Here is a 10,776-nt window from a genome sequence, read left to right on the forward strand (position 1 = left end):
AAACCGCATGATAATCTGGAAGTTAACTTTTCCTAAGACATACTAGGATTTACATCAATTAATCATGCTTACAACCTTATAGTCTATACTTCCGAATCTTATGCTTTGACGAACCATGCAACCTTTCCTAAATGCGGCTTCTGATGAATGACGTTATCGCATGATGATTATGCGATACGCAACATTCCCCTAGCTATAATGTAGTTAACGAAGTTTATACCAAACTAAAGCTAATGTTAACTTAGTCCATACGATCATTTCCGTACTCTATTATTTCTTTTCGGATAATACTTTATGGTGCTAACCTTTCCTCATGAAATCATTACGAGAAGGATGTTGCCTAACATGCGGCACACGCTTATTCCTACCATGTCTAGGACAAAAGAGAATGCACTTATAAATTCCATTTCTTTGCCTAAGTTTAGACTCATTACTTTGATAAGGTACGAAAACTACATGCAACTAGCCTTCTAAGGTGGATAACTCGTTCAAATTCATGACATATTTCAATCTTGCCTAATGTTCAAGAGATGCTTTATCAAATGTGTTTTTTTTTTCCAATTTCCATATGCTTTAAAATTAAGCGTAAAAATGCAATTTCCTTTATGAGCTAAGCGCGCCTAATCATGCGAGAATAACTCGAAAGAACCTGGACTTGAGGGCTCGGGGAGATGTCCACTTGTATATTCGGAGATGAGCCTCCCGCAGTCGCACCTTGTGATCTTTTTGGGGCCATCGTAGTCGTAAATTCGGTTCTGATTTGCCTTGGTGCTTTACGAAATGACTAGCCTCGGGATGCAGCCTCCCGACCTTTGTCTTTTTCCCCGTATGCGGAGGATTATTTTTCGGGATGGCGCTTGCGAAAAAGGCTTTAGGAGATCTTTAGGGAAAACCCCGGGTTGGCACGGAGTTGATTCTTGGATGACTTGCGGCTTCAAAGTCCTTTTACGAAAGCCTTTTTTAGAGGGTCTTGTGGGGTTCTTTACGGCCTTCACCTCCTCCTCTTCAAAGTCCCGGGGAGGGGTATGAAGGGGTCTTTTTGGAGATGTGGTGGGAAGGGGGCTTAAGGAGGCCCCTCCTTAGAAGCTTCTAAAGAAGCTTGTGAGAAGCTTCTGCTTCTACAGAACACGTGCGGGGGGGGGGGGGGGGGGGGGTCGTGATCCAACGTGGCGGGGCGGCCTGAGATGGCCGGGCGGTCAGGGCGGCAGCGATGGCGGATCGTGGCGGTGGCTGGCGGACCGGCAGCTAGCGGCGGACTCGGCGACTGTGCACAGTGGTGTCGGCGACCTCCTCCTGCTCGGCGACCAGCACGGCGACCTCCTCTAGCTCCCTATCACAGCCGTCCTCCCCTTCAAGCTCTCTCTAGCACACCCCCTTGCTAGGGGGTGTTTATATAGGCATGGGGGGTGGGGAAGAGGGCCTCCACACACGTGGAGGACTCCCCCTCATGCAGTCCCACTTCACTCCCTCTTGGCCATTCCCCTCCCACTCCCTCTCCTCCAGCCATGCATCGGCTGGGGGAAGGGATAATAATAAAAAAAATTGCCTTGAATTTATCCATTTGCCCCTTCCCAAGTGGTCGTTTCCTTGCGGTTTTCACGGTCCTTAACCTCGGTCTTTAATTCACAATGCGGCGGCCTCATGAATGGTATGGATTAAGTTACTGATAATTTACGAAGTAGGGAATACCTTTGCACAGGGTTTACACGGCGTGCGGAAAGTTAATATTTACGGTACGGGGTACGCGAAAATATTACATTCTCTCCCCCTTAGAAGAATCGAGATCTCCTCATCTCGAGATAAACTGGGGATATTGAAGATTGAGAGAGCTTTCATCCATCCAGGTAGCATCCTCTTCGGGATAATCTTTCCACTGGACGAGGCATTCTCTCAAGGTTCTAGATCTCAACTGTCTCTCCCTGACATCTAAAATCTTTTCCGGTCTTAGTTCAAGGATTCCTTGACTAGGCATTACAATTTGTTGGTCATCAAGTACATGATTTGGGTTGGGTACATACTTTTTCAAGAGACTAATATGGAATACATTGTGAACTTTTAGGTTATCAGAAAGTTGCAATTTATAGGCATTGGGTCCTAGGCTTTTGAGGATTTTATATGGTCCACAATACCTTGGACTTAGCTTCTTGCATTTACCTAGAGATAAAGAGCTCCTCTTGGGGCGTACACGAATAAAAACCATGTCTCCTTCTCCGAAGATCCTCTCTTGGCGTTTCAAATCCGCATATGCTTTTTGTCTATCTTTGGCTGCTTGTATGTCCTGTCTTATTGACCTTATTTGGTCATCCATGTCCTCCAACATTTGTCTTGAGGCTTCCACTCTTAGGGTAGGATCAGAAAAATTTAGGGGACTTCGACAATCATGACCATACAATGCCTGAAAGGGAGTCATTTGAATGCTCTGCTGGTAAGAAGCATTGTAAGCAAATTCTACTAACGGCAAGTATTGAATCCATCTCTTCGGCTCTCGACAGCAGTAAGCCCTAAGCATATCCTCAATGATTTGATTTACTCGCTCTGTTTGCCCATCTGTTTGGGGATGGTAGGCAATGCTAAAACAGAGTTGGGTTCCAATAGCTTCAAAGATAGCTCTCCAGAAGTGAGAAGTGAAAAGAGAATCTCGATCGCTAATGATCCTTCTAGGTAAACCATGTAGCTTGAATATTTCTTTGATAAACACTCTTGCGATATCGGAGGCTTTATAGTTTGTCTTTACTGGAATCAGGTGTGCAACCTTAGTAAGCATGTCAACTACAACCATAATGGAGTTGTACCCTCCTTGGACTTGAGGTAAGCCCACCACAAAATCCATACTGATGAATTCCCATTTCATTTGGGGAATGTCAAGTGGTTGTAATTTTCCTGGCATCATGACATGTTCAGCCTTGATACGTTGGCAAGACAAACATTCAGTGACATATTTGAGGACGTCACCTTTGAGCCTCTCCCAATGGTAGCTTTTCCTAACTGCATTAAGAGTTTTTGCATAGCCAGGATGTCCTACGAAAGGGGAGTCATGAGCTTCCCACAATATCTTCTGCTTAAGTGACTGGCTTGCTGGTATACATAGCCTTGTTCTGTAATAAACAAGTCCATTGTCAATAGAAAATTCATGATACTTGGCCTGTAACTTCGGATTCTGATCCTTGGTAGATATTTCTTTTATCATTGCTTGGTAGGCCAAGTCATGGCATGCTTCCTCTCTAGCCAATTCGAGTATAGGGTTGCTTGGCATGGATACCTTTGTAGCCAGAGATCTGGCCGTTGATGGATTCTGCAAGATTAGGGAATTTAGGAATGCCTTGCGACTGAGTGCATCAGCAGCCACATTCTCTTTCCCTGGTCGATACTTGATTTCGAAATCAAATTCCTCCAATACTTCAATCCATCGACGTTGCCTCATGTTGAGCTCGTTCTGGGTAAAAATCCATTTGAGACTCTTATGATCGGTTACTAGAGTGAACTTATTTCCCAACAGATAGTGTCTCCAAAGCTTTAGAGCATGGATGACAGCTAATAACTCCAGATCATGAGTGGCATAATTCTTTTCGTGACTCTTCAATTTCCTTGAAGAATATGCTACTGGATGACCTTCCTGCATAAGAACACACCCCAAGGCAAGAATGCTGGCATCAGTTACTACCTCGAACTCCTTATTGAGGTCAGGAAGTTTTAGAATAGGTGCTGATACCAAACATTGCTTCAATTGGTCGAAGCTATTTTGCTCGGGAGTTGACCATGTAATGGAAGTCTGCTTCTTTAGTAAGTCGGTAAGAGGTGCTGCAATCAAAGCATAGTTTTTGATAAAGACCCTATACCATCCTGTCAAGCCAAGAAAACTGCGTATCTCTTTGACGGATAATGGTATTGGCCATTCAAGCACATCTCTGACTTTGGCTGGATCTACTGATATTCCTTCTGATGATACTATGAATCCTAGATATTCAATCTGACGTTTGAAGAATGCACACTTCTTCATTTTTGCATACAACTTATGAGACCTCATTGTCTCCAAAACAATCCGTAGTTGAGGTTCATGATCTTCTTCCTGTTTAGAATAGACTAAAATGTCGTCGAAGAAGACAAGCACGAAATCATGAAGATATGGCCTAAAAATATCCTGCATTAATCTATTGAAAGTGGCAGGTGCATTTGTAAGTCCGAATGACATAACCAAGAATTCAAAGTGCCCATATCTTGTATTGAAGGCCGTTTTTGGAATATCCTCCTCCTTGATCCCGATTTGATAGTAGCCTGATCTGAGATCAATTTTGGAGAAGATCTTTGCACCTTGAAGGCGATCAAGAAGCTCATATATTCTAGGAATAGGGTACTTGTTCTTGACTGTTGATTGATTCAACCCACGGTAATCAATACATAGTCGAAGTGTCCCATCTTTCTTTTTCTGGAATAGGACTGGAGCTCCCCATGGTGAATTGCTAGGCCGGATGTAGCCCTGATCTAACAGTTGCTTGAGTTGTTCCTTCAACTCAATAGCTTCCGGAATAGACATTCTATAAGGTCTCTTTGCAATTGGCGCAGCTCCAGGTATTAGCCTTATTTCATGATCAACTTCTCTTGGAGGTGGAAGTTCAGTTAATTCCTCAGGGAATACGTCAGCATATTCTTTTAGCCAAGAGGGTCTCTCATGAGACTCTTGCTTTTGATCTAACTTGTTGAGTTTGATCAAGTAAACAGGTAATCCTTTCCTAACCCCTTTTATGATCCGCGATACCTTGGCTAGCTGGATTCTCGGCACTCCTGCCTCACCTTGAGTCATAACAAACTCTCTGTCAGAGTTTCGAAAGGAAACTTGACCCTTTCCACAGTGGATGTGGGCGTCATTGGGCTTAAGCCAATCCATCCCGAGTAGACACTCATGGATGCCTAAGTTCATGACTCTGAATTTGACTGAAGTTTTCTTTCCTCCCGGATAGAACTCCTCCTTAGCAGTTTGCCTAGCACAAGTTACCTCACGACCGTTTGCCAATTCCACAAGTAGGGTAGGTGCTTCTACTGTGGCTATTCCTAATCTCTTAGCACATGCTGGTGAGATAAAGGAATGTGTACTGCCACAATCAATCAAGGTTTTGAAACCTTTACCTTGATAGTCCGACGGTGTTTGAATTACCGAGAACTGGCGATTCGGCCCCTTCTTGTGTACAGCGGCATGAACCGTCGCTCTTTCGAAATCCGCTTCCATAGTCGGATCTTCCTCTTCCTCTGCTTCACATCTTTGCCTATTGGTAATGCAGGCAGCTCTTCCCCTTCCACGGGCGGCGGCTCCCTGACCGCGGCCAATACCTTGACGGTGTCCCTCGCTGAGCTTGGGGCATTGCTTTTTGAAGTGACCGAGTTCATTGCAGTGGAAACATCGGATGTTCCGGCCATTACCGTGAGTAGGAACAAAGTTGTTGACGTTATTTGTCCTTGCTTTCTTTCTTTGTCCCTGATTGTGGCCTTGAACTCTCTTAACCTGGGGTCTGAATGCTCCTCTGCTTGGGTTGCTATAAGTCCAGTTCTTAATACTCCTTGGTTTAGCTTGCACTTCCTGAATTATAGGTGCCGCTCGAATGAGTGCATCCTGAAGGTCTGATGGTCGCATATATTCGAGACGGGTATTTACAGGTGGATTTAAGCCTGCGCAAAATTTGGACACCTGCTGTGTCGTGTCCATTTGTGGCGCATACTTTAAGAGTGAGACAAACATAGAGTAGTATGCGTCAAGCGTGAGTCCTAACTGTTTTAGCTCATAGAACTCATTCATTTTCTGAGTACAATATGCGGGTGGCAAATATCTCCCTTGCACGGCTTGCTTTAACTTCTCCCAGGTAACGGACCCCTCTGAAATCCCTTGATCCCTGCACCATTGTTTCCACCATAGTCTGGCTTCACCGATGAGTTTTAATTTGGCGAGCATGGCCTGATTGGTTGGTGCAGTGCCAGCGGCTTCGAAGTAGTCCTCCATAGATTCAATCCAAATCTTAGCGTCTGACTGGACGAATCTGCCTCTCCCGTCAAACTCGGGTGGCTTAATCTGTTTGAGGAGGAACTTCTTCTCCTGGATCACAGTCGTACTTGCCGTAGGGGGTGAATTTGGAACTTGTACCTGGGGTTGCGCCTGAGTAAAAGTTTTCTTAACATTATTATATAATAATTGACATTAGTTATCTTTAGTTCAACTATTTCGTAACTCATGAAGCTACTTAACTTTTTGCAACAACTTTGATGCACAATCGGATAGTGATAAAAGAAGTCCTTATTTATATTTATATAGCGTAGCCCCATACAACATCTCGAGTGAGGATAGTCCAATCATTACATTTAGTTTGGGGAGAACAACATAGTATTGGATTTGTCTACAGGAACTGTGTAATAGTAGGGTTTTGGGTCATGTATCTTTAGGAATCGATAATTCATCGGAAGTTCGGGATATCCTTTCCGCTGGAATCCATACTTCCCATGGCGGCCCAATACCTTAATTCTATCAGCTGGAATTACACGGGTTACTTCCTCATACACATATGAGTTTAATTCAACTCTACGACCCCGAATATGCAAGGTCGAATTTACGTGAGCTTCCACAAAAATGAACAGCTTCACGACTTTCAAATCTTCCAACCACTTGATCCTCTTCAAGTTGGTCTGTAGATAAGCGAACCGGTGGGCAGCTATGTAGTAGATTCCTGAAGACCCAGTCCATCTTCGCTCTATATATAGAGGTGATGGATTATAGATCTGCTCCAAGATGTTCATCATTTCAATTCTCTGCCTATAATGCGGAGAATGCATTGCAGTCACGAACATGATCCGGAACACCAAAAACTTGTTCCACGCCTCGTAATTCTGCAAGACAGTATTGAAGATGAGAAAATGTTTGGACAGGAACAATTTCTTTACTTCACTTCTAATGAAATCTTATGAAAACAATTCCATTGTAAGTCGGCTCTCATACCAACTGTAACGTGTCCAATAGAATCGTCCCGGACACATCTGAGCAGTCCATCGGAAAGGTTGTCTAGAAAACTCCACCCGGCACTCCCATGGAATGTTGCGGGTTTTGCAATCTATGACTTTCCACGTCTGCCACGTAACGGAAGTGTCCTGGCCGTTTCCCACTTAGGATCGACCGGAATTGTTTTGTCATTTACTAAGAGCGACTAGCGTCAGACCTGATCGATCTACTTTACGCAGAAACGCCTGGTCTGAAACGGATTCATGCTGCACTTGGTTCAAGGAGAATGGGAAACGAGAGGGATGCAAGGCTCGACCTCTCTGCCAAAAGGCATAGTCCCATTCCGTTCCCCTAAAACAGCGTGAATCGGGTAATCGGTAATTCCAAGTCATCGTTCTCACTACTTGTTTCGGTGATGTTGATCATCCTTCTGTTCGTCGAAGACTTTGAGAAAAGTTCCCGGCTAACCGGGACCACCCATCCATAGGACGGACCCATGGTCCATCCTCCGCACTTTCCTCGGTTTGTTTTAGTTATGTAATTACCTACCACATTAGTTTGACATATACAAACAGCTTCTTTGATTAACCCTGTTATGCACTGGTTCCTTCACGTAATCTTATCACAGGACATAAAGAAAACAATGTCAAACAACTTCTTTGTTATCATTTTATCCTTTTATCTTTGAAATACAAGGGGTTCCCGCCCGTAGGCGTATTCATAATCCGCCCGAAGGCTATCCAGTAATCCACCAGGGATTACTAATCCAAGTTTCCGCCCGTAGACTAGTATGCGGGCCTCGAGATCCAATCGCGAGTCACGTTAGCCTCTTGTGCAGGGCCCGGAAGGCGAGGGATTTACGGCCAGAGCCCCCTCTGGCACCCAAGCGTCCTCCTGCTCCAAGTAGAACTCAACGGAGAGACCTCTCACGGCGGGTTCGGTCCACGTTCCCGGCGCGGTTAACAACCCCCTTGGTTAGGGTCAGGCAGGCAGTCGGGGGTAACTGAAGCTGCCTCTCCCTTCAGGCTTCAACCTGAAGTATTTAGATATATTTTCGTCCTTTAGTTCATTGAGCAAACAATGCAAACAGTGCTTTCCAAATTGTTACAAGCACAATCAATTTCCAATGGTCGTTCAGCTGGCAAACTGTTAAGGAGTGACTCCTTTTCTCCGAATGCAACCCGCATTCGATCCGGAATCAATTGCAACTTGGCAAGATTCCTATCATTCTTGGGTTAGGGTCATACCCTACCAATACTTTAGGTTTTGTTGTGGTAGGTTCCAGCGACCATGTCGCTTTAATTTATTGTCTGGTCATTTGCTTCAAGGCGAACACCTAACCTTTCCTTTTCCTTGGCAGTTATTCCCCAAGAAAAGTGAGTAACAGGATGATTACTCATCCTCTTGTAAGTTAAATTCTTTCAATAACTTGCCAACCTCGTTTCGAGAGATGACAAAAACTCTCTCGTGGGCAAATCTCAAGTTTATACAAAGTTGCAGCTTTTTGCACATGTATTGCATCTATTCCACGGGATTATTCTACGCATTGTTTAGCGTTTTTCGGTCACGGAATTTACCTCCAGCCGAGTAGCAGGGTTTTAGGGTATCCTCCAAACCATTCCTAATTATGTTGGCCCATGGTCCTAGAAATAGGCAACTCCGTCAGAGTTTCATCATTTTGAATGATCCTTAGGATAAAACCTTAGATCATTTCATGCATGAACATCCAATTGCTTCGACATTTCGTGAACGTGTGTAAGATCTTTAGATTCGCGGGTTTTGTCTTGGCAACCAGTGTAAAACTAGGTCGAATTCTTATTGCACTAACCCCTAGTTAACACTTGGGATATCTATCATATCGACTCAATCATGCCCATACGAATCTTTGTGGTTTAGATTACTTTAGTCAACTCAAATATGCTTGTCTTGCGACAAGGATGATCCTTCTAAAGGTAATAACTAAATCTAACGGAGAACAATAATTACCAATACGCGTAAACATGCGATTTATTGCTTCTACGCATCACATGGTTCATGATAACTTTATCTTTCCTTGGTGTAGCAAAACCGCATGATAATCTGGAAGTTAACTTTTCCTAAGACATACTAGGATTTACATCAATTAATCATGCTTACAACCTTATAGTCTATACTTCCGAATCTTATGCTTTGACGAACCATGCAACCTTTCCTAAATGCGGCTTCTGATGAATGACGTTATCGCATGATGATTATGCGATACGCAACATTCCCCTAGCTATAATGTAGTTAACGAAGTTTATACCAAACTAAAGCTAATGTTAACTTAGTCCATACGATCATTTCCGTACTCTATTATTTCTTTTCGGATAATACTTTATGGTGCTAACCTTTCCTCATGAAATCATTACGAGAAGGATGTTGCCTAACATGCGGCACACGCTTATTCCTACCATGTCTAGGACAAAAGAGAATGCACTTATAAATTCCATTTCTTTGCCTAAGTTTAGACTCATTACTTTGATAAGGTACGAAAACTACATGCAACTAGCCTTCTAAGGTGGATAACTCGTTCAAATTCATGACATATTTCAATCTTGCCTAATGTTCAAGAGATGCTTTATCAAATGTGTTTTTTTTTTCCAATTTCCATATGCTTTAAAATTAAGCGTAAAAATGCAATTTCCTTTATGAGCTAAGCGCGCCTAATCATGCGAGAATAACTCGAAAGAACCTGGACTTGAGGGCTCGGGGAGATGTCCACTTGTATATTCGGAGATGAGCCTCCCGCGGTCGCACCTTGTGATCTTTTTGGGGCCATCGTAGTCGTAAATTCGGTTCTGATTTGCCTTGGTGGTTTACGAAATGACTAGCCTCGGGATGCAGCCTCCCGACCTTTGTCTTTTTCCCCGTGTGCGGAGGATTCTTTTTCGGGATGGCGCTTGCGGAAAAGGCTTTAGGAGATCTTTAGGGAAAACCCCGGGTTGGCACGGAGTTGATTCTCGGATGACTTGCGGCTTCAAAGTCCTTTTACGAAAGCCTTTTTCAGAGGGTCTTGTGGGGTTCTTTACGGCCTTCACCTCCTCCTCTTCAAAGTCCCGGGGAGGGGTATGAAGGGGTCTTTTTGGAGATGTGGTGGGAAGGGGGCTTAAGGAGGCCCCTCCTTAGAAGCTTCTAAAGAAGCTTGTGAGAAGCTTCTGCTTCTACAGAACACGTGGGGGGGGGGGGTCGTGATCCAACGTGGCGGGGCGGCCTGAGATGGCCGGGCAGTCAGGGCGGCAGCGATGGCGGATCGTGGCGGTCGCTGGCGGACCGGCAGCTAGCGGCGGACTCGGCGACTGTGCGCGGTGGTGTCGGCGACCTCCTCCTGCTCGGCGACCAGCACGGCGACCTCCTCTAGCTCCCTATCACAGCCGTCCTCCCCTTCAAGCTCTCTCTAGCACACCCCCTTGCTAGGGGGTGTTTATATAGGCATGGGGGGTGGGGAAGAGGGCCTCCACACACGTGGAGGACTCCCCCTCATGCAGTCCCACTTCACTCCCTCTTGGCCATTCCCCTCCCACTCCCTCTCCTCCAGCCATGCATCGGCTGGGGGAAGGGATAATAATAAAAAAAATTGCCTTGAATTTATCCATTTGCCCCTTCCCAAGCGGTCGTTTCCTTGCGGTTTTCACGGTCCTCAACCTCGGTCTTTAATTCACAATGCGGCGGCCTCGTGAATGGTATGGATTAAGTTACTGATAATTTACGAAGTAGGGAATACCTTTGCACAGGGTTTACACGGCGTGCGGAAAGTTAATATTTACGGTACGGGGTACGCGAAA

This window comes from Lygodium microphyllum, chromosome 26, assembly GCF_053477565.2.
Source record: "Lygodium microphyllum isolate KBCC chromosome 26, Lygodium_microphyllum_v1.1.10, whole genome shotgun sequence".
NCBI classification, from domain to species: domain Eukaryota; kingdom Viridiplantae; phylum Streptophyta; class Polypodiopsida; order Schizaeales; family Lygodiaceae; genus Lygodium; species Lygodium microphyllum.